The sequence below is a fragment of the Rattus norvegicus genome, chromosome 5 (genome assembly GCF_036323735.1).
Source record: "Rattus norvegicus strain BN/NHsdMcwi chromosome 5, GRCr8, whole genome shotgun sequence".
NCBI lineage: Eukaryota > Metazoa > Chordata > Mammalia > Rodentia > Muridae > Rattus > Rattus norvegicus.
The window spans coordinates 150,458,602-150,480,567 of NC_086023.1; the positions used below are offsets into that span (position 1 = coordinate 150,458,602).

The 21,966-nt window shown below is 49.3% G+C and overlaps 1 protein-coding gene and 1 long non-coding RNA gene across 7 annotated transcripts in view; one reads left to right on the forward strand and one right to left on the reverse strand.

Moving 5' to 3' along the window:
• Positions 1 to 1,677: 1,677 nt before the first annotated feature.
• LOC108351145 (uncharacterized) lies at positions 1,678 to 18,052 on the reverse strand. The gene is made up of 4 exons (XR_010066670.1): positions 15,973 to 18,052; positions 9,598 to 9,734; positions 3,095 to 3,218; positions 1,678 to 2,815 (listed from the first exon to the last, which is right to left on the reverse strand). It is a non-coding gene; the product is annotated as an uncharacterized LOC108351145 (long non-coding RNA).
• The window catches only part of Fgr (FGR proto-oncogene, Src family tyrosine kinase), a 29,758-nt gene continuing 22,957 nt past the window's right edge, over positions 15,166 to 21,966 (forward strand). For 2 of the 6 annotated variants that reach the window (XM_006239080.5, XM_039110826.2), the window contains exon 1: positions 15,166 to 15,299. The gene's annotated coding sequence lies outside the window, so the exon portion shown is untranslated. Of the gene's footprint in view, positions 15,384 to 21,966 lie in introns of all 6 variants that reach the window. The other 4 variants (XM_006239081.5, XM_006239082.5, XM_039110829.2 and 1 more) reach the window with 3 other exon arrangements.

The following is a 21,966-nucleotide window of genomic DNA, read 5'->3' on the forward strand; positions in this document are numbered from 1 at the left end:
AATTCTAAATCTCATTACAATCAGAAGTGCCCCCAGTGGCTTCCTACGCATTCACAAGATTAAATATCTTTACTGTGGCCAGCAAGCTCCTGGCCTTGGGCCATTCATGTCCCTTAAGAACAGCTCACCACCACCCCTGCTTCTCTCTTTCTCTCACCTAGGCACGCCCACACTTCAGGGTCTTTGCGCCAGCCAACCCCCTCCCTCTTGGTCTGGGCTAGAGTCTCTTCTCTCCCAGGGAGGCCTCCATTCACCTAAGTGTTTGCTTTCCAGAGAGCAAGGCTTGCTGACACTTTCCAGGCCCCTCCCTGCTTTCCTTTCTTCTTCAAAGCCTGTACCACCACCACTGCCCCCACCTCCCCTCAGTGTGGTATCTGCCCATTGTCTCTTCCCACAGCCACGGTTGGTCCAGGAGGGGAGGAGCCCTGCTCACAGCTGTAGTCCTCATCCCCACAGAACCTCACACAGTAAATGTCTGCAGCCGAGGAGGCAAACACCATCTGCAAAGCACTCAGTGTGCAGGCCCACAGGAGAGGTGCCATAAATGTGACTCCCCTGGGACACTGTCACCCTCTCCTCAGCCCTGTTTGTCTTGGAATGCCTCTCACATGGGCTCCTTCTCTGAGGTCCGCCCTCCCCCTTTCTCTCTGTCAGCTCTACTCTCTCTCCTTTCCAAATGACCTTCACATTTGGCTGTTGACCCAAGGGTGTGACGTGTCTTCTCCATGAGACAATGGCTCCCCTGTGCAGGAACTGTGGGAACTGTGCCTGCACCTCACAGGCTCTCTCCTTTCCCAGAGCTCAGCCCTGGGAGCTGACCACTATGTCATTTCCTGACTCTGATGAGGAACTCCCCTGCTGCCTAGTTCCTCTCTTGTCTGTAAGTCCCTCCTGCCATCTAACTGCAGTCATTTCTGCAGCCATGAAGAACTGATTTCCTCTTTGTTTACTGAGGGCCTCTCAGAGCAACTGGGCCAGGGGTTTTTTTCCTGTGTCAAACTTTGTTGGCTGTCAGGGGCTGGGAAGTGACTTCTCACCTAGATTGTCTAATCTCTCAGGCAGTCTCAGGCAGAACCGAAATAGCCAAGTGTAGCCAAATACAATTTTCTACTTTATTTGCAGTGCTGGGGAGGGACTTGAGGGCCTTGAACATGCTGGACAAGCTTTCTACCAGTCCCTCACCCATCCGTGCTCAAACCAGACCATATGAGAGGCACTGACCGCCTGTGACACCCAGCATCTCTCTTCTCCGAGTCTGACTATAACATGGGGGTAAGAATAGTGCATTCAGGGCTGGAGAGACAGCTCAGCTTGTCGGTGGTTAGGAGCACTGACTGCTCTTCCTGAGGTCCTCAGTTCAATTCCCAGCAACCACATGGTGGCTCACAGCCATCTGTAATGGGATCCGATGCCCTCTTCTGGTGTTCTGGTGTGTCTATGTACTCACACACATTAAATAAATTTAAAAAAAAATAGTGCATGCACGAATGTCTGTGTGTGTGTGTGAGAGAGATCAGTCATGAGTGTGCACACATGCATGTGTGCGTGTGTGCACATACACATGTAGAGGGCAGATGACAATCTCAGGAATCTCAGATGACAATGTGTCATCTCAGGAATCTCCCTCAGCTTACCAATTAGGCTAGACTGTCTGGCCAGAGAGCAGGGGTCCTCCCACCTCCCCCTCCAGTGCTAGGATTGCAAACACAGCCACCGAAAACAGCTTTTTTATGTGGATTCTAGGGATGGAGCCCAGGTCTTTACCCTTGTACAGTCGGGCTGAGCCCTCTCCCCACCCCAAGACAGGGCGGGGCCATGTTCCTAAAGTACTAGTCCCAAGTTCTGGTGTTATCTGATGGTCTCGCCGCCTTTACCTGGCCTCTCATACCGGTTACTTCATCACCTCACGTAGCCCCAGTGTTGGTAACGTGCATTTCACAGAGGAGAATCCTGAGGCTTACGGCCTTTATGTGATTTGTTCAAGGTCACACAGGAGGAAGAAGAATGAGGTTTGTCTCGAGAGGCTCACTTCAGGGTCTGACAAACAAGCAGTGTTGGCTGAGGGACAGCCTCACTCCAGGGTTTCCGGTAGCTGCTAGGGGTGACCTTGCTTTGCAACCTGAGTCTGTAGAGGAAGAAGAGGGATCCCTTCTCTTTAGTGTCTAGAGCTGGTACACACACTAAGAGTCTTCTCTCTTCCCGTCCTTCTTTTGCTCATCACGGGGCCTCCAAGCCTGGACATAAACCAAACCAAGTGACCTGGCAGTCTGAGGGACAAACACTATGTTCTCTCCTCCCAAACTGATAAAGACAAGAAGCCTGCCGAGAGGGTCCATAACTACCCACCTAAATCCCAGAGCTGCCTGACTCCCAGGGAGCCTTTGTCTCAGTGGCTAAAGGACTGGTTTCTAGGTAGGAACAGACGCAAACTTGTCAGAAGGGAAATGTTTCACTCCTGACATTGGGACGCCATTTCATTGCATTGTGCACGCCCTGGGGTGTGTGAGTGAGAGCAGGGGTGCTCTGGCAGGGAGATGGGCTGGGACACCATCCCAGTCACCAGGGAAGGGCCAAGTGCAGTGGAGTGAACAGCAGCTGCAGGAGTTGGCACATTTTAACAGGCACTTGTCAAAGGGAGAGTTGGGGGAGGGGAGGTAGCAAGTGATGTCGTAGACAGGAACTATACCCAGGGGGTCCAACATTCCTTACAGCTGGCACACACCTCTTTCCCTCTTGTCAGCCACTGACACCTCTTGTAAGCTCAGACTGAGCGCTCCTGGCTGCGGATCTCATGGGGTACCGAAAGTTGCAGGAGCTGTGGAAGCAAAGGGGTAGCCTCGGCCTCAGACCCCAGTATCCAAGCAAGAACTGTACTGACCCCCACTAGCTGGGTGTGGTGATACACATCGTTAATCCCAGCATCTCAGAGGCTGAGGCAGGAGGATTGCCAATTTGAGAATAGCAGGAGAGTTTGCATAGACTACCAGAGAATCCCAGGAAGGCTCTCTGCTTCTGTAGGAGCCCCATGTATGGGTACCTAGGGAAAGAGACTTCTGTCCCACACAGAAAAAGGGATGGCCAGGCTGACTCTTACCTAAAAGTGCAAAACTCAGAGCCTTGGAGACCACAGGAGTCAATGGTCCTCAAGGCCTTGGTCATAGTACAACCCTTTTGCCCGTGCTGAAGGACTGCGATGTCTGGACTAGTGCAGACCTATCCTGGGGGACAAGAGAAAACACACTGTTAGCCTCTCAAAGACCCCCCCAAATCTCCAAAGTTCAGTTAAGAGGGAGACCCTTTGGCAGCAGCAGTCTCCAAGGCCATGTGCGACACCCACTCCAATTGTCACGTCTCAGAACTCCACCTGTCCCTGTAGAAGATTCTAATTCCTACCCAAGTACCCTTTAACTCCGTGAAGCTGTTCAGTGTTCCCTGGAAGGGTTTGACCTTCTTTTATGTTGTTTGGTTTTGGGTTTTTTCCATTTACATTAATTGATTAATTAATTAACTAATTAATTAATTAATTTGAGACAGGTTTTCTCTGTGTAGCCCTGGCTGTCCTAGAACTCGCTCTGCAGACCAGGCTGGCCTAGATCTCAGAGATCCACCTGCCTCTGCCTCTCAAGTGCACCCTACCTCCCAGTTTGAATCTTACCTTCTTTGAGATATTTTGGTGTCCCTCTGAAGTACTCTCAGGTTCTCTTGCACTTCCCCAAATATCCTAGAACCTCCTGAGATAACGCAGTCTCCGTGGACTTATTTTTTTAAATATTTATTTATTTATTATGTATACATCATACAGCTTTCTGTCTGCATGTGTGCCTGCAGGCCAGAAGATGACCCCAGATCTCATTATAGGTGGTTGAGATCCACCATGTGGATGCTGGGAATTGAACTCAGGACCTCTGGAAGAGCAGTCAGTGCTCTTAACCGCTGAGCCATCTCTCCAGCCCAGCAGCCTTGAACTCTTAAGAGATCTGCCTCCCTTTGTCTCCATAGCACTGGGACTAAAAGCATGTGACACTACGCCCAGTTGTTTTGTTGTTGTTGTTGTTGTTGTTGTTGTTGAAGATGGGGGTCTTAGCAGTCAGTGGTAGCACAGACCTTTAGTCCCAGCACTTGGGAGGAGAAGGCAACTTTCAAGAGCAGGTTTTCTCTTCCTACCTTGTGGGGCCAGGGATTGGGCTCAATTTGTAAGGCTTGGTGGCGAGTGCTGAACAGCCATCCCATCCGCTGACCTGTTGGGAGGAATTCTCACGCCAGCTGTACCATACTCAGCCATCTCTGATGTCCTCCAGTCCCCTATGGCATATTCCCCCCATTAAACTCTAGCCGAAGTGTGCCCTGATATCAGGTTCTTGCTGGAATTCACTAGTCCTCCTGGCCTCCCGCTCATGGCATTGAGAGAGTCCACATCCTGGTGAGAGGGAGCTGGGCAAAGACCTCACAGAGGCCCACGGAGCTTCTGTCCCCAAGCCAAAAGCCCCAGTGACCAGAAATATGATAGCAGTTGCCAAACGTAGGGGGCTGTCTGCTTTTGAACTGCCAGGACAAAATGTCCTGAGCTCCATAGCTGGGTCAGTGTCCTAGACATAGTCGCCTCGTTGCCTCAGGGTGTGCGGCTTTGAGACAACCCGAGTCAATTGATCAAAAGGCAGCGAGAAGCCGGGTGTGCTGGCTCATGCTAGCCATCCAAGTACTCAGGAGATTGAGACTGTAGGATAGGTATGAGGTTGGGGACAACCTAGGTTACACAATGCTAGGCTAGCCTAGGCTACAAAGTAAGACCCTGTCGAGTTCCTTCCTTCCTTCCTTCCTTCCTTCCTTCTTTCCTTCCTTCCTTCTTTCCTTCCTTCCTTCTTTGGTTTTTAAAGACAAGGTTTCTTTGTGTAGCCCTGGCTGTCCTGTAGATTGGTCTGGTCTTGAACTCATAGAGATCAACCTGCCTCTGCCTCCCTCTGTGTTTCCAGCACTAGAGAGGACTCTGAGAGTTCAAGGCCAACCTGGTCTACCCAGTGAGCTCCAGGACAGACAGAACTATGTAGTGTGACTTGTCTCAAATAAACAAGGGGTTGGGGATTTAGCTCAGTGGTAGAGCGCTTGCCTAGGAAGCGCAAGGCCCTGGGTTCGATCCCCAGCTTTGAAAAAAAGAACCAAAATAAATAAATAAATAAATAAATAAATAAATAAATAAATAAATAAACAAACAAAGAAAAACAAAGCAGAAAAACTCATGCACCTCCCCACACATAGCAAGGGGGCCAATGTAGCCCTATTTGTGCAGGCAAGAAGGGCTAGCAGGGGCTGGGACTGATGGCTCGGCCTGCAACCCTGGCACTCAAGAGGCCATAAGGCCAACATGAACTGCTTAACAGGGTCCTGGCTCAGAAAACAGAACAGGGTTTTCCAAAGGGAGAAAATGCTACCTGCCTAGAATTGCTGTGCCTGGGCACAAAAGGACCGAGCCCAGCAGGTGGGTAAAGGCTTGGTGGTTGAATCACCATGGAGACCCATCGTCTGCCCATCTGTGGGGGCTGCCCACCCCGTGCTACCTCACCCTGTCTCCTCCTGACACCAAGCACCCTGCTGCTAAGCTGTGTTGATGGTGGCTGATTTGCTCCCAAGATGAAAGCCGGCTTGCTTTAGCCGCTGCATCCGGCCAGAGCTCTGCCATCTGGGGCTCCCCCAAATAAGGGTCTTCACTAGCATTTGAGGCCCTACAGCCACCTGCTCTTCAACCTTCAGCAGCCATGGAGAAGCAACTGGGGATGCAGCTCAGTGATAGCACGCTAAGGCTCTGGGCGTGACCTCCAGGCAAACGACAAAGAAAGGACCCGGCTTGGACGTGGCCTCTGCTGTGAAGGCATGGCCCACCACAGCCCACCCGGATGTGTTCCTCCTTCACCCCCGTCTCCAGCCTGCATTCTCGTGGGTATCGGACTCCTACGACGTCAAAGTGGAGCTTGGAGTCTAGGGAGGAAAGAGGAAATCCCAGCAAAGGGGGCTGAGGATACAGCTCAGAGAGAGAGAGAGAGAGAGAGAGAGAGAGAGAGAGAGAGAGAGAGAGACAGAATGTGTGTTGTATTGCATATGTGTATATGTATTTACATTCGTTGTATGTGGATATGTGTGCACATGTGCTGCATGGCTGAGGATGCAGCTCAGTGATAGACAATGTGTGTGTACATGTGTTGTATTGGATATGTATGTATGTATATTCGTTATGTGTACATGGGTAACATATGTATATATATTTATTGTGTGTACATGTGTGCGTGTGTGTACATGTGTCGTGTCACATATATGTATGGATGTATGTAGGATGATGTCACAGGTGAGGCAGGTACAGAATAGAAGGAGGCCTGTCATTGGAGGAGAAGGAAGTATGGGTGGGAGAGAAGTTTGAAGGAAGAGGAGGAGACTAAGGGAGAGAGGGGAGAAGCCATGGCAGGTGATGTTAAGATTCTGCTCTGTGTATTTACAGGTTGTTATTAATGTTCTCAAGGGATGGATAGTACCGGGCTTTGTATGTTTAAGTGGGCAATTATATCTTACCAATTGGATCTAAGATTATTGTGTTGTGTGTTCTTTTGTGTGAGGGTTTGAGTGTAAGAAAGTGTGCGGCTGAGATGTGTGTCCGCCAAGATAGCTAGAATTTATCTGGGCACCGTGGTACAGAGTTAGCGGGGTAAAAGACACCAATACTCTTTTCTATTTTATATATTTTTACAACAACAGATGTATATTTGGTGTGTGCGCATGTGTGTGTATGTATGTATGTATATATGTATATGTATGTATGTATTGGTTAGCTTTGGTTTGGTTTGGTTTGAGGCTCGGTCTCACTATGTAGCTGGCCCGGAGCTTGCTATGTAGACTGGCTTCAAGCCCACAGAGCCCTGCCGGCCTCTGCTGATTTTTGCTACGTTGTTTTTTTTTTGTGTGTGTGTATGTGTGTTCTTTTTTTTCTTTCTTTCTTTCTTTTTTTTCAAAGCTGGGGACGGAACCCAGGGCCTTGCGCTTCCTAGGCAAGCGCTCTACCACTGAGCTAAATCCCCAACCCTGTGTATGTGTGTTCTTGTTGTTTTGTTTTATCATTTTTCCCCCCAATATGCAGGTCTGGCTGACCTGGAACTCTCTATGTAGATCAGGCTGGTTTTGAACTCACAGAGATCCTCCTGCCTCTGTTTCCCATAGGCTGGAATTATGCACATTCCCCAACATCCCTGACCTTACTGACTCTTTCTTCCGAAAGAACTCAGTTCAAGGTTCTTACATTACTTGTCATGGCAACACTTTCGTATACTTTAAAACTCTCGCTCTTGCTCTTCCCCCCTTCGTCCCCATTCCATTCTTCCCTCCCCCCTCTCTCTCCACAGCTCATGGCCAGCCTCTACTCCTCTACTCTTCTACTTTTCTACTTTCTCTCTCTCTCTGCCTTTCTCTGCCCCTAGTACCCTCTTAACTCCCTTCCCCATGTCCTGAATCTGAATAAACTCTATTCTATACTAAAAAAAAAAAAAACAAAAAACAAAAAAAAAACAACTCTCGACCCCACTCCTGCTTCACTCCCCCTCCCCCCGCCCCCAGCTGGGGACCGAACCCAGGGCCTTGCGCTTGCTAGGCAAGCGCCCTACCACTGAGCTAAATCCCCAACCCCTCTGCTTCACTTTTTAACAACTATTTTTTCCTTCTACTGGTTTTGAGTCGTGTGTGTGTGTGTGTGGTGTGTGTGTTCACCTTCCCGTGTGTGACTATGGGTGCATACAGGCTACAGTGCATATGGAGTAGTGGTCAGGACAACCTGGGATTGTCAGCTCAGGTGACAGCCTCACCTTCCACCTTGGTTAGGACAGAGTCTCTTGCTGTCCCTTGCTGTAAACACAAGGCTAACTAGCTCTCAAGTTTCTAGAGATTCCCATCTTAATCCTCCAACTCACCATAGGAATTCTGGGATTACAGACAAGCTCTCCTGCCCCCAGATTTATATGGATTCTGGGTACTTGAATTCACGTCTTCACATTTGTGTGGTAAGCACTTTACCTACTGAATCATTCCCCAGTGAATACCGCTATCTTTCATTTTTTTTGAGATAAGGTCTCAGTGGGCTGGAGAGATGGCTCGGCGGTTAAGAGCACTGACTGCTCTTCCAGAGGTCCTGAGTTCAAATCTCAGCAACCACATGGTGGCTCACAGCCATCTGTAATGGGATCTGATGCCCTCTTCTGCTTTTTCTGAAAACAGCCACAGTGTACTCACATAAAATAAATAAATAAATAACCCTTAAAAAAATCTCATATAGCCCAGGCTGGCCTTATTAAACTCACTGTGTAGATAACTATTTTTTAGAGTGATCTTGTCAGGGGCCCCCACACTACAGACAGGTCTGGAAGCTCTCGACGGTTTCCCGATTCCTCTTTTGAAATTGGAAGTTGATGTGGAGCAGAGAGTGGCAAACTGTTTCTGTAAAGCACCAGAATATAAATATTTTTGGTTTTGCTGGCTATCCAGTCTTGGTTGCAGCTACTGAGCTCTGTCATGGTAACATGAAAGTCGCTGTGCGCAACACAGAAACAGAGCCTGGCCTCATTCCCAACTTTGTTTATGCACATTGCAATTTGGTTTTGACTTAGTTTTCTTATCCCCTGAAATAGTACTGGTCCTTCTTTTGTCATTTTGAAATCATTTAAAATGTGAAAAACCATTGTCAAGGAACCATCGAGATGACTCAGCAGGTAAAGGCATTTGCTGTCCATCAGCAGTCGAACCCGGGTTCCCTGCTTTGGACCCCCATGGCGAAAGAAGAGAGCAAACTCCCTCCAACTGCCTTCAACTCCCCAAACGAATAAATAAATTGACGTAATGCAAACTTTAAAATAAATTGTTGCCGGGCGTGACAGCGCACACCAGCTCTTGGGATGCCGAGGCAAGAGGATCTCTGTGAGTTCGAGGCCAGCCTGGTCTATAGATCAGGATCCAGGACAGCCAGGGCTGTTACACAGAGAAACCCTATCTAGACAGACAGACCGACAGGCAGGCAGGCAGGCAGGCAGGCAGGCAGGCAGGCAGGCAGGCAGACAGTTAAAGCTAGAAGTGACAGGTTGTTCCTGCAGTTCCAGCCGTCCAGGGAGCTAAAGTGGGAGAGTTCTTTGAACCCAGAATTTGAAGCCAGCCTGAGCCAACATAGCAATCACCTGTCTCTTAACTTATTTTTCTTAGCTCATTGGCTGCACAAAGCCAGGCAGATGGCCATATTTGGCTTGATCACTTGATTGGATTTTTGCCAAGTCTCTGTGGAGGTAATGAATGCTTCCCAGGGACCCGTCTTTGCAGTAATCCCACGAGCACGCGCCACGGTGGGAAGAGAGGATCACTCTAGGCATCCGCTGATGCCCTCACAGTGTGTGAACAGGCTGCTCTTTAAACTTTCACCCCCACCCCCATCGGTGGTTTTAGCACCTTCCTCCATTCATAAGCCTTCCTCTCTCCCCGTTGTGGAAACGTTTCAGAACAGGACCTTCCCAGAAACAATGTATGCTTAAATGAAGCCACCAGGGTAGGGCCTTAACCTAAAGGATTAAGGATTAGGGCATTTACCAGTGGAGATCCCAGAAGGCTTGCTGTCGCCACATGAGGTCAAGGAGACAGAAGGAAGCTATATGAAATTCTGACAACTGGCCCTTAGTGGAAGTCAGCCCTGCTGAGTCTTGATCTGGGACTTGGAGACTCCAGAACTGTAAGAAGTAAGAAGGCACAATTACGTTGCGATGTTTTCTTTTATATATTATTTATTTGATTTTTTTGCCTTTTTTTTGAGGACATGGTTTCTCTCTGTCTAGCCCTGGCTGTTCCAGAACTCGATCTGTAGCCCAGGCTGGCTTCAAACTCAGAGATCCACCTGCTTCTGCCTCCCAAGTACTGGGATTAAAGGAATGTGCCACTACTACCAGGCTTCTATGGTATTTTAAAAATATTCTTTTTTTTTTTTAAGTTTGGGGTGTGTGTGTGTGTGTGTGTGTGTGTGTGTGTGTGTGTGTGTATAGAAGCTGCAGGAGGCAATTTTCTCCTAATATATAGGTTCTGGGATCAATCAAACTTAGGTCATCAGGCTTGGTGGCAGGCACCCTTTTCCATTGAGCCATCTCACCGGTGCCCTGGTGTTTTTTTTGGGGGGGGGGTTGTTTTGTTTTGTTCTCTCTCTCTCTCTCTCTTTTGTTTTTGGGTTTTTTTTTTTTTTTTTGGTTGTTGTTTGTTTGTTTTGTTTTTCTGTTTGTCGTTGTTGGTTTTTGAGGAAGGACTAGGCATAGACTCACAATCATCTCGATTTAGCCTCCCAAATGCTAGAATCACAAACAGGAACCAGTGTGCCTGGTAACAGTTCTTTTTTGTTTGTTTGCTTGGAGAGAGTCTTGTGTAGCTCAGCCTCTAACTTGGTAGGTAGCCAAGGCTGGCCTTGAACTCCTGGTCCCTGATTTCTGATCCCTGATCTTCCTGCCTTCAGGAATTACAGGTTTGTGCCACCACACCCAGCCTCTTTAAATCAATGGCTTTTTTCTTTTCTTTCTTCAGTGCTAAGAATCAAACCCAGGGGTTGGGGATTTAGCTCAGTGGTAGAGCGCTTGCCTAGGAAGCGCAAGGCCCTGGGTTCGGTCCCCAGCTCCGAAAAAAAGAACCAAAAAAAAAAAAAAAAAAAAAAAAGAATCAAACCCAGTGCCACGTCTCATTTATGTTAAGTGTTTTACCGCTGAGCTACATCCCATCCCTAAATCAGATATGGAGTGGAGATCACAAAGTGGACCTTACATAGTTCTCTAGAGTCTACCCTGCTGTCAGCTGGCACCTTTCCTTTATCTTTCTTCTTTTCTATCTCTTCTTTTTTTTTAAAGATTTATTTATTTATTATATATAAGTACACTGTAGCTGTCTTCAGATACACCGGAAGAGGGCATCAGATCTCTTTACAGATGGTTGTGAGCCACCATGTGGTTGCTGGGAATTGAACTCAGGACCTCTGGAAGAGCAGTTGGGTGCTCTTAACCACTGAGCCATCTCTCCAGCCCCTTTCTATCTCTTCTTAAACAACAAAAACGTTCTGAGGACTGAACAGTGTCCAGGCATGGTTCACATCACAGCCTCTTCTTCTCTTGACCTAATGACAGCCGTTGTCCTGTCATGCGCTCACACCTAGACAATGTTTTTCTCCAAAGGACTTTCCCTCATCCATACAAAGTGAACCGTAGTTCCTCAATAAAATAAGAAATAAAGTTGGGGATTTAGCTCAGCGGTAGAGCGCTTGCCTAGCAAGCACAAGGCCCTGGGTCACAGCTCCAGAAAAGAAAGAAAGAAAGAAAGAAAGAAAGAAAGAAAGAAAGAAAGAAAGAAAGAAAGAAAGGAAGGAAGGAAGGAAGAAAGAAAGAAAGAAAGAAAGAAAGAAAGAAAGAAAGAAAGAAAGAAAGAGTCAGAGTCTGGGCCAGTGAGATGACTCTGTGGTATAGCATTGGCCAGGTTTGACAATCTGAGTCCAATCTTAGGGGCCCACAAGCTAGAAGGAGAGAACCAATTCTGAAAAGTTGCCCCTGCTGGTCCTGCAGAACCAAAGCTACAGGATCTCCATAACACAGGGTGTCAGAGAGGAGTCCCAGTGAAGGGTCAGTATTGATAGTGTAGCGGAAGCCAGAGGCCTCAAACCACACCGATGACTCCTTGCAAAGAACATTTACAAGTAAAGATGTATGGCCAGGGGCTGGAGAGATGGCTCAGCGGTTAAGAGCACTGGCTGCTCTTCCAGAGGTCCTTCCTGAGTTCAATTCCCAGCAACCACATGGTGGCTCACAACCATCTGTAATGGGATCTGATGCCCTTTTCTGGCACACAGGTGTACATGCAGATAGGGCACTCATACATTAAATAAATAAATAAATCTTTTTTTTAAATGTGTGGGTATACTTACTGTGGGACAGCTTCCATGACAAGATTTTTTGTTTGTTTGTTTGTTTTGTTTTTTGGGGTTTTTTTTGGTTCTTTTTTTCGGAGCTGGGGACTGAACCCAGGGCCTTGCGCTTCCTAGGCAAGCGCTCTACCACTGAGCTAAATCCCCAACCCCAAGATGTTTGTTTTTATTCCTTTTTAATTTTTTTTTGAGGGGAGGTTGCAAGGATGCAGGAAAGACATAAAAGGATGGGGAGATGAGTAGAAGTGGGGGGGCGCATGATGCAAAATTCACAAAGAGTCAACAGAAAATGAAAAGAAGAAGTTGCCTGGTGGCAGTGTATGCCTTTAATCAAGAAACACGAGAGGCAGAGGCAGGTGGATCTCTGTGAGTTCGAGGCCAGTCTGTTTACAGAGTGAGTTCCAGGACAGCCAGGGCTACACAGAGAAACCCTGTCTGATCTTGACTCTCCCACACTCGCTCCCTGCCTCAAATAAATAAGCAGGGGCCCAAAAGGTGGCTCAGTAGGCAACGGCATCAACTTAAATTCCATCCCTGGAACTCACACAGTAGGAGGACAGAGATGACTATCTCGAGCCGTCCTCTGACCTCCACACACACATACATGTTTGCACATTCCTCAAATATACATATATATATTACATTATGTATAATGTAATAAAAATAACAAATCAGTATGGCTTTAGGTTTCTCTTTTGAAGCAGATTCTAGAACACGTTTCTAGGCTGAGAGGATAAATCTGTCACAGGGAGAAATGGTTGGTGCAGGGTGGCAGAAGGTGTGAGTCCCCCCCAGAAGGGAGAGAGGAGGCAGAGTCATTTGGCCAGGCCCCCGGAGCTTCCTCCCGAAGTCACAAAATCATGGCCCTGGCCTTGGAGTCTCCTCAGGGAAAGTGGTTGCTTGGATTCTTGTAGGCTGGGCTTCTAGGGTCTTTCTTGACCGAGGACAGAAGAAGCCAGGCTGACTGAAAAGGGAAGTGAAGACAGAGGACAGGACAGGAGGCAGGCAGGCTGCCTTTTGATTTTTGTCTTTGCTGTCAGCTTTCAATTTTTTTTTTTTCCTTAAGATTTATTTATGGTCCACAAGTACACTGTCATTCTCTTCAGACACACCAGAAGAGGGCATCAGATCCCATTACCAATGGTTGTGAGCCACCAAGTAGTGGCAGGGAGTTGAACTCATGACCTCTGAAAGAGAAGCCAGTGCTCTCAACCACTGATCCATCACTCCAGCCCCCGGAGTTGTTTTAAAGGAACATGGACGTAGGGCATCAAGAGAAGTAGCAGCCTCAACTGAGTCTTCCTGTGGCTTCTCGGCCCTATGCTTTGCTTCTGGGCCGTAAGACTGTGCCGGAATCCCTCCCAGAGTCCTAGCATCCTTGTGAGTTAGATGGAAGGAAGATGAATGCGTGTCCACAAACACACAACATTTACCATGTGGTGGGCACTTGGTGTGACAGCTACCGGATCTCTCCCAAGGTTTTTGTGAAGGGCAGCCTCCTGCAGCCTTCAGTGCATGAAGAATGCAGGTACAGAAAGGGAGCAGTCTGCCTCTTCAACCAGGTAGCATGGGGTGGGAGTCTGTGGTCAGGAGGGCTTCTCTGAGGAGGGAGCACACGCAGTAACCAACCAGAAGGAGCCAATTCCAGACCAGAAGAAGAAGAATGCTCCAGAAGAGTTGTGAGTGCTCTGCTGGGAAGTGGGGAAGGCCCCTAGGAATTACAGAGCAATTCCTCCAAGATGAATGTATGTCTTTCTGTCTCTCTCTCCCTCATTCCCTCCCCTCTCCCTTGCTTCTCTCTATCCCTTCTGTTTTTTTTCTTCCTTCCTCTCTCCCCTCTCTCTTCTGTCTCCTCTCCTCCTCTCCCTTCTTCTCTCTTCTCTTCCCTTCTCCCCTAGCCTCTGCCTTCTCCTGTCCTGTCCTCCTCCCTGCCCTTTCCTCCTCCTCCTCCTCCTCCTCCTCCTCCTCCTCCTCCTCCTCCTCCTCCTCCTCTTCTTCCTCCTCTTCCTCTTCTCATCTCTCCTCCTTTTCTTCCTCCTCTGGGATAGAGAATCTCTACTCTTCTTTGGCTGGCCTCCAATCTGTAGGACTCAAGCGTCCTCTTGATTACCTGGGAGTGCATTCGGTGCACCTGTTCTTTTTTATCTGGGCTCCCTATGTCTGGAATCCCATTGGCCATGATAAACATTTTGTTAATTGAACACAAGGACCAATGGCCAAGGCCAACTTAGAGGATGCTCTAAATGGTGGTAATGCTATCGGAGCAGGGTGAAGCCATCCTCCCACAGACTCTGAACCTCCACTGGTCCTTCCTTTCTTCCTCCTCACCCCACATCATATTTTCCTAAGAGAGAAGCAGTTTTGTTTGGTTTTTCGAGGTAGTGTTTCTCTGCATGACCTTGGCTGTTTTGGAAGTCTATCTTTAGATCAGGCTGGCCTCGAACTCATGTCATTGCCTGCATCAGCATAACCCTCACACCGATTTGAGCATCTTCCATGCCTCAAGCTAGCACCCTCCCACATAAATTTCCAATTCAATCATAGCTTTCCCTTTCCCTCCTCAGGCAGGGGGACTTCCTGGGTCTCACTGGTCCTTGGTTTTAAAGAGGTAATTCAGGGGTGGGATGGGGTGAGGGCTATCAAGTTAGAGAGGGAGGGATCCCCAAGAGACACTATGATTAAGCACCCTCCTCAGATTCTCTAAAACTGTGAGGCTGAGGCCTGATGGAAGCTGAAAAGCAGCCACTCAAAGAGGCAAGGTCCTTATCAGCACCGCCCAGTTCCTACCGATGAGATGGCACAGTTTAAGTGACAGGCAAAAGACCCTTGACAAATCTGGTGACAGCAGTGTAAAGGCAAAAGACTATATGAACTTGGGCCAAATTATCCTGACCTGGCTCTAGGTTTTCCTCCCGGGAAGATGTGTGGGGAGTGGGAACCTTTGGGATGGCCAAAACCCTTTTGTATCCCACTCTAGCGGCTAAAGGAACAGGTCCCTTTGGCAGGAACCTTTGGGAAGGAGGTGGGGCGCAGGGACAGCGCTGAGAGAGCCCATCCACAGTAACCTTGAAAGGTGGGGAGTGGGAGCCAGGGGACCTTGGATCTGGGGGGCCCTTCCCGGCTTTGGGCAGCTGGCTTGGGGCTGAGGCGTGACTGAGACTTCTTTGGCTGCCTCCTCTTCCGCAGCCACCAAAATAAGAGAAGTCCGAGGCGGCTTCCCCCTCCCTGCCCAGAGTAGGTAGTAGGGACAGGGGCGGGTAGCACTTCACTTTCCCCTCACATCGTTCCTGAAAATTAGGGTTGGCTCGCCCCAGATCGGGTCACCAGCAGCTGGCTCCCTTGAGACCAGGTAGGCGGCCAAACCAGGAGGAGGCTGACCCGGCAGGTGTCGCCCCGCCCCTGTCCGTCCTCGCCCTGGAAGGAAGATTTAGAGGTAAACCTGAACTTTGAGAGCTGAGCAAGTTGAGAACGGGGAATGGGGGTAGCGACCCCATTCAGAAAGGGAATTAAGAAGGAAAACTAAGGATAGCTGGAAAAGATTGATAAGAACCTGGGAGAAGGCGGAGGCGGTTTGGCGAAGACAGACCGAAAGTTCCCCTAAAAGTCTAAAGGGGAAAGGGAGGGAACCTGTGTCAAATATTTGGGAAGAGGACTGAAAGTAAGGGAAGGTACTGTGGGCTCCCCCAAAAGCGTCTAAGGAGAGCACTGAGAGGCTTTGAGGGTGAGGAAAAAGGGAAGAAACCGGGGGGGTTGGGAGAGGGCTAGCTATAGGTGGGGAAACTGGGAGGGTCCAGACGGGATACTGAGGAAATCGGTATTTCCCGAGAAGGGGTCAAGGAGGGTGATTTCTGCAGAAACTCTTGAGTCTAGAGTGCAGTTCTGGGGTCACAGAGGCCAGCTGTCTGGATTCTGCATCCCCCAGGCCCTCTTGCTACATCACTGGGGCAGTGGGTTCGGGACGCCCTGGGGATTCCTTCCAGGCGTTGGAGGCGTGAATCTGGGTTTCCAGGGGAAGACCTCACCCTGGGTACTAGACCTCCCTGGGTGCTTTTCCCTCTCCGTGGCGGCGGTCTAGGTCTGCGTCCCCGTCGGGATCCGGGAATTGCTGGCAGCCCCGACGGAAATCCTGCTTTTGACCGCCAATGCCCGCAGGGGCTGTTTCCATGGCAACACAGGGCAGTGAGGCCAGTTGGTTCTGGGAGGCTGCCGGCTCAAGGCTGGCAGGCACCTTTGGTTCCCGCCTTCGTCCTCATTTTGGTCCTTGGTCCCGGAGTATTGCAAAACGGAGGGAGTGAAAGGGTGCTTCTGGGTGTTCAGGGATCTGCAGTCTCAGAGACCTGGTCTCTTGACAAGAATGGGCCTTTAATTGCTCTGCAGACCTCTTGAGTGAGATTTCTCTAGATTTTTTGCTTTCCTCATTGGAACTTTGGGGAGAAACTAGCCCTCCCCTATACCAAAGCTGTGCCTAGTGGCGCGGTCCTATAATAATCCCTGCACTCAGAAAACGGAGGTAGGAAGATTGTCACGAGTTTGAAACCAGCTTGAGCTTCATAAGTAGAAAGACTGGTGGTGTGTGTGTGTGTGTGTGTGTGTGTGTGTGTGTGTGTGTGTGTGTGGTGGGGGGACAGAAACAGAATGGAAGGGGATGGGGAGAGGAGGGCAGAGGGAGGAGGAGATGAGGAAAGAGAGGATTGGAGGAAGCGGCAGGAGAATCTCTGTCAGACCCAGGCCAGTTTGCTCTACACAGTGAGTTCTTGTCTTCTCAAAACACGGAGGACCAGAAAACTTCACTGACAGGACCTCTGAGAAACAGCACGCAGTTGACATCTATTAGATGTCTTATTTAGTAGGGCCCATTCCAAGGAGGTCAGCAGGGCTCGGATCTGTACCCCACTCTACACCCTATAAACAAGCCTGGTGGAGTCTAGAGCTTGATGCTGTGGGGTTCTTCCCGTTTGTGCTGGGCAGGTGGATGGATTAGATAACAGGAGGGACAGAAGCTCAGAGCGTGTAGAGATTCAAAGGAGGTGGCCAAGCTGAGGCTGTAGTCTGCTCATCCCTAGTGAAGCTGGTGTGGACGAGAGAGAGAGAGAGAGAGAGAGAGAGAGAGAGAGAGAGAGAGACACACAGAGAGAAACAGAGAGACAGACACAGAGAGACAGACAGACAGTGGCAAAGAGACAGAGAGAGACAGAGACAGAAGACAGACACAGAGAGACAGACAGAGACAGACAGTGACAAAGAGACAGAGAGAGACAGAGACAGACAGACAGACACAGAGAGACAGACAGAGACAGACAGTGACAAAGAGACAGAGACAGACAGTGACAAAGAGACAGAGACAGACAGAGACAGACAGACAGTGACAAAGAGACAGAGACATAGAGACAGACACAGAGAGACAGAGACAGACAGTGACAAAGAGACAGAGACAGACAGTGACAAAGAGACAGAGACAGACAGAGACAGAGAGACAGACAATGACAAAGAATCAGAGAGACAGAGACAGACAACAGAGAGACAGACAGAGACAGACAGAGAGAGGAGTGGGTGGGGCTCCTGCCAGCATGGCCAGCTCCTGTTCCTGCAGGCCTGAAGCTGTGAACGAGATGGGGTGAGAGTGCTCCCCAGTGTGCTGTGGCCTTGAAGTGAGCATGTTCACGCCTGGGTGCTTACGTGTGGTTATTCCAGGTCTGCTCTGAAGCTCCCTGAGGCTGAAGTGACAAGGGAAGTGACCAGCCCTAGCATGCTGGGTAAGGACAGGGAAGACAGAGCTGAAGAAGGAGGAGTGGAGTCCCTTCCACACAGCACAAGGGGCTGACAGTTGGTAGAAGGCAGGCAGCCCCATCCCACTCTCTCAAGACTAAGGGATCACATTATGGACTCTATACTCTTCCTCCTTCAGCTCCTACTCATGGCTGGAACCCCAAGTCCCAGGCTAGGTAACCAAGTTCTTGTTTTAAGAGGGTGATGAGTAATTTAGGGAGATATATAGAACCATTGTTTTCTTCTTTCTTTTTCTCTGAGACCGGGTCTCACTATATAGCCTTGAGCTCACAGAGCCCTACCTTAGTCTTTGCCTCCTGAGTGCTGAGATTAAAGGCTTGGGCCACTACAGCAGGTCTCTCTCTCTCTCTCTCTCTCTCTCTCTCTCTCTCTCTCTCTCTCTCTCTCTCTCCCTCTCTCCCTCTCCCCCCACCCCCTCGGTTTTTTTGAGACAAGGTTTCTCTGTGTAGCCTTGGCTACCCTGGAACTCTGTAGACCAGGCTGGTCTTGAACTCATGGAGATCTGCCTCCTGAGTGTTGGGATTAAAGGCATGTGCCACCGCTGCCACCACCGCCACCACCACCACCACCATCACCACCACCACCACCACGTGGCTGGCTCTTTCTTTCTTTCTTTCTTTCTTTCTTTCTTTCTTTCTTTCTTTTTTTCAGAGCTGGGGACCGAACCCAGGGCCTTGCGCTTGCTCTACCACTGAGCTAAATCCCCAACCCCTCTTTCTTTCTTTTTAAGACCAGGTCTCATTGTGTGACCCTGGGTAGCCTGGAACTCATTATATAGACCAGGATGGTCTCGAACTCACGAAGATCCACCTGCCTTTGTCTTCCGAGTGCTGGGATTTAAGGTTTAGGCTGCTGTGCCAAGTCAATAAACCCACTTTTACCAATAACGAGTGAGGAAAGCACAGTTGACACCTTAAGGACCGTGTCGGGGGAAGAGCTAGGATAGGGCAAGGGTGTGTTAGAACTGGACCAGTTGTAGGTCTGAGGAAAGAATGGTGTAAAACGAGAGGAAGTTAGTGAAATGTGAGAACCTCTGTGTGGGTGAAGGGGGCTTCGGCCTGTGGGGTATCAGTGCTCAGTAACAGGACAGTGGAGGAGTGTGAAAGCTGTCAGTCAAGGCTCCAAGTGTGGTGAGGGATGGCAATGCCTTCATACCTTAGACTCCTACTTGTCCCTTCAGGCCAAGCTCTGAGGGGAAACCGGAACTCTTGCAGGAGGTGGTTTCCTGCCACTGCCCAGTCTTAGTTCCTTTTTGGTGAGGTTGTCCGGGTTAACTGGGCTTGCTCATTCCTCCCACCTTGTCTGGGAACTTCTCTTTCTCTCCTGCCCTGCCCAGCCCCGCGCCTTGGTCCACCTCCCCTGTCTCAACGAGCCCTTTGCGCAGAGAACAAAGGAAACATTTGACTGCGTACCCACCCACTATATGGCTGATTCTCGGGGACAGATCCGATCTCAGGAGCTTCAGGGAGAGATCTGTCTCCTTAACTCTCTGAGAGATAGACGAACTGACTTGCCAAGTGCCTCAAGCCAGTTGTCACGCAGGGACAGACTTTGAATCTAAACCTGTCTCTGGTTTCTCCTCATACTTGGAGGTCAGGCTGGGGAGGTCAGGACATCTCACGTCTTACGTCATCACTTTGACATGGTTTGGGGAAAGAGGACCCGTGGGAAAGAGTGAGAAGGTTGGGGCTCTTGTGTCCAGGAGCACAGGTGTGTGGGAGGCAGGCTCCCTGTTGGGTGTTCAGCTGCCACAAGACAGATTTAGTCGGCCATTGGCCGTGTGGGAAGAATGACATTTACCAGTCAGGGACAGCAAGATCCTGCCCAGGCTTCGGAGAGTCCAGCCACAATGCCAGGAACAGAACTGTGGACTGACTCTCACAGTCGTCTGAATCTTCTGTTAGCCTGTGTGACTTCTCAGGGAAGTCGCTTTTCTGATACATGCAAGAAGGCGGGTGGACCAAGTGCCCCTGGGGGCCTCTTTGCAGCTGCGGTTCTCGGCCTCTCTTGGCCACTGCACACTGAGCTTCTCGTGAAATCCTCACAGCTGCTGGGCCCAGAGGGCGCAGGTGAGAAACCGGATGTTCAGATGCCTTGTCCTTCAATGTTCAGATGCCTTGTCCTTCATCGGAGGCTACAGTCTCCCGAAGACCAGAGCTGGGAGGGGTGTGGAGCACTTAATCCCTGTGACACAAAGATCACATGTTCAAGGGGAGGGCTACACAGACAGATCCCGTATGCCTTGAAGAAAGGAGGGAGGGAAGGAAGAAGAACAAGACAAGAGAGAGCTAAAGCAGAAGTGGGGGTGGGGGTGGGGAGGAGGAGAGAGAAAAAATGCTTACCATATAGGGACTGACACTGAACAAGGGCAAATACTGAAGTGGACAGCTTTGTGGTCCAGGGTTAGACCTTAGCTTTGAGACCCACAGTCTGATTTCGATCTTGATAGGGCTCTTAAATAGACTTCCTTTTCTCTCTCTCTCTCTCTCTCTTTCTTTCTTTCTTTCTTTCTTTCTTTCTTTCTTTCTTGTTTGTTTGTTTGTTTTGAGACAGGGTTTCTCTGTGTCGTCCTGGCTGTCCTGGAACTCTCTCTGTAGACCAGGCTGGTCTCAAACTCACAGATCTGCCGGCCTCTGCCTCCCTTAGTGCTGGGACTAAAGGTGTGTGTCATCACCACCCAGCTGAACTGATTCCCTTCAGTCAGACTTATTTGGGGCTGGAGCTCAGCTCTGTGGTAGAGTGGATGACTGACGTGTACCAAGTCCTAGGTTGAAACCCTAACACCAGAACAAAACTAACACCCATATTCATAAACACACCGATGCTTCTGGCTTGCACAGAATGCTGGCGGCCATGACTTGTGCTGCACCCTTTCTGACTTTAGCAGGCAGCCCAAGTTCACTGCCACCTAGGAGAGAGAGACAGGAGGGCCATCGACCTGTGCCCTCATCCTTCATCCAAGATGGCTCCTCAGCAGTTAATGCTAACAAGCCTGACAACCTGAGTTTGATCCCTAGAGCACATATGGTGGAAGGAAAGAACCAACTCCCACGAGTTGTTCCCTGATCTACACACAAACACACACACACACAGGGGGAGAGAGAGAGAGAGAGAGAGAGAGAGAGAGAGAGAACAGAGATCAGGTCACGTTTGGTCTGTGCCATAACTAGGATTTAGACTCTGACTGTAAGAGCTGGCCCACCCTGGGCACTCAGAGAGGTACGTTGGTCACGCTTCTGTAGAGATTGTGAAATAGAACAGTGCCCAAGGTGCCCAAACGGGCCGGTATTGTTTCACTTCCCAAGTTACTTAAGATCACTGTACCTCAGTGTCCTAATCCAACAAGGGTTAAAACAAAAACCTGCCCCAGGAGGTCACTAAAGAGATCATGTGTAGAAATTTCTTGGCATGATGTCAGTCACCGTGTAAACGTTTAATAAATTAACACATTTTCACTAATAGTTACCACCACCCAGACTTCCGGAGAGTACGGCTCCCTCGAGAGTTAGAGCTTGGTATCAAGTCATAGAGGAGGAGGGAGAGAGACTTTTCACACAGATGCTTGATTGGACAGAACCAGCTCCCTCTACCCAGCTTTGACTCTCTTCATCTAGACTGGTCTCCCCCTCCCTCTCCCTACCCCCCACCTCTGATGTGTGTATGTATGTACATGCCATGTGTGGATATGGGTGTGTCTGTTCATGCAAGTGGAGGGATGCCGTACAGTGGACAATGCAATGTCTTCCTAAATCACTCCCTTTTTTATTCAAAAAATTTTAATTTAAAAATATGTATAGTATATGGGTCTGGAGAGATGGCTCAGCAGTTAAGAACACTGGATGCTCTTCCAGAGGACCCAGGTTCAATTCCTAGCATCCACGTGGCAGCTCACAACTGTCTGTAACCCTAGTACCAGGTGATCTGACACCCTTGCACAGACATGCAGGCAAAACACCAATGCACATTAAAAAAATATTTTTAAGTGGTTAAAAAAAAAAAAAGCCAGGCAGTAGTGGCAAATGCCTTTAATCCTAGCACTTGGGAGGAAGAGGCAGGCGGATCTCTGAGTCTGAAGCCAGCCTGGTCTACAGAGTGAGTCTCAGGACAGCAAACACTTTTCAGAGAAACCCTATCACAAAAAGTTAAAAAATTTATTGTATGTGCCAGACGGTAGTGGCACACACATTTAATCCCACGAGGCAGAGGCGAGCGGATCTCTGAATTCGAGG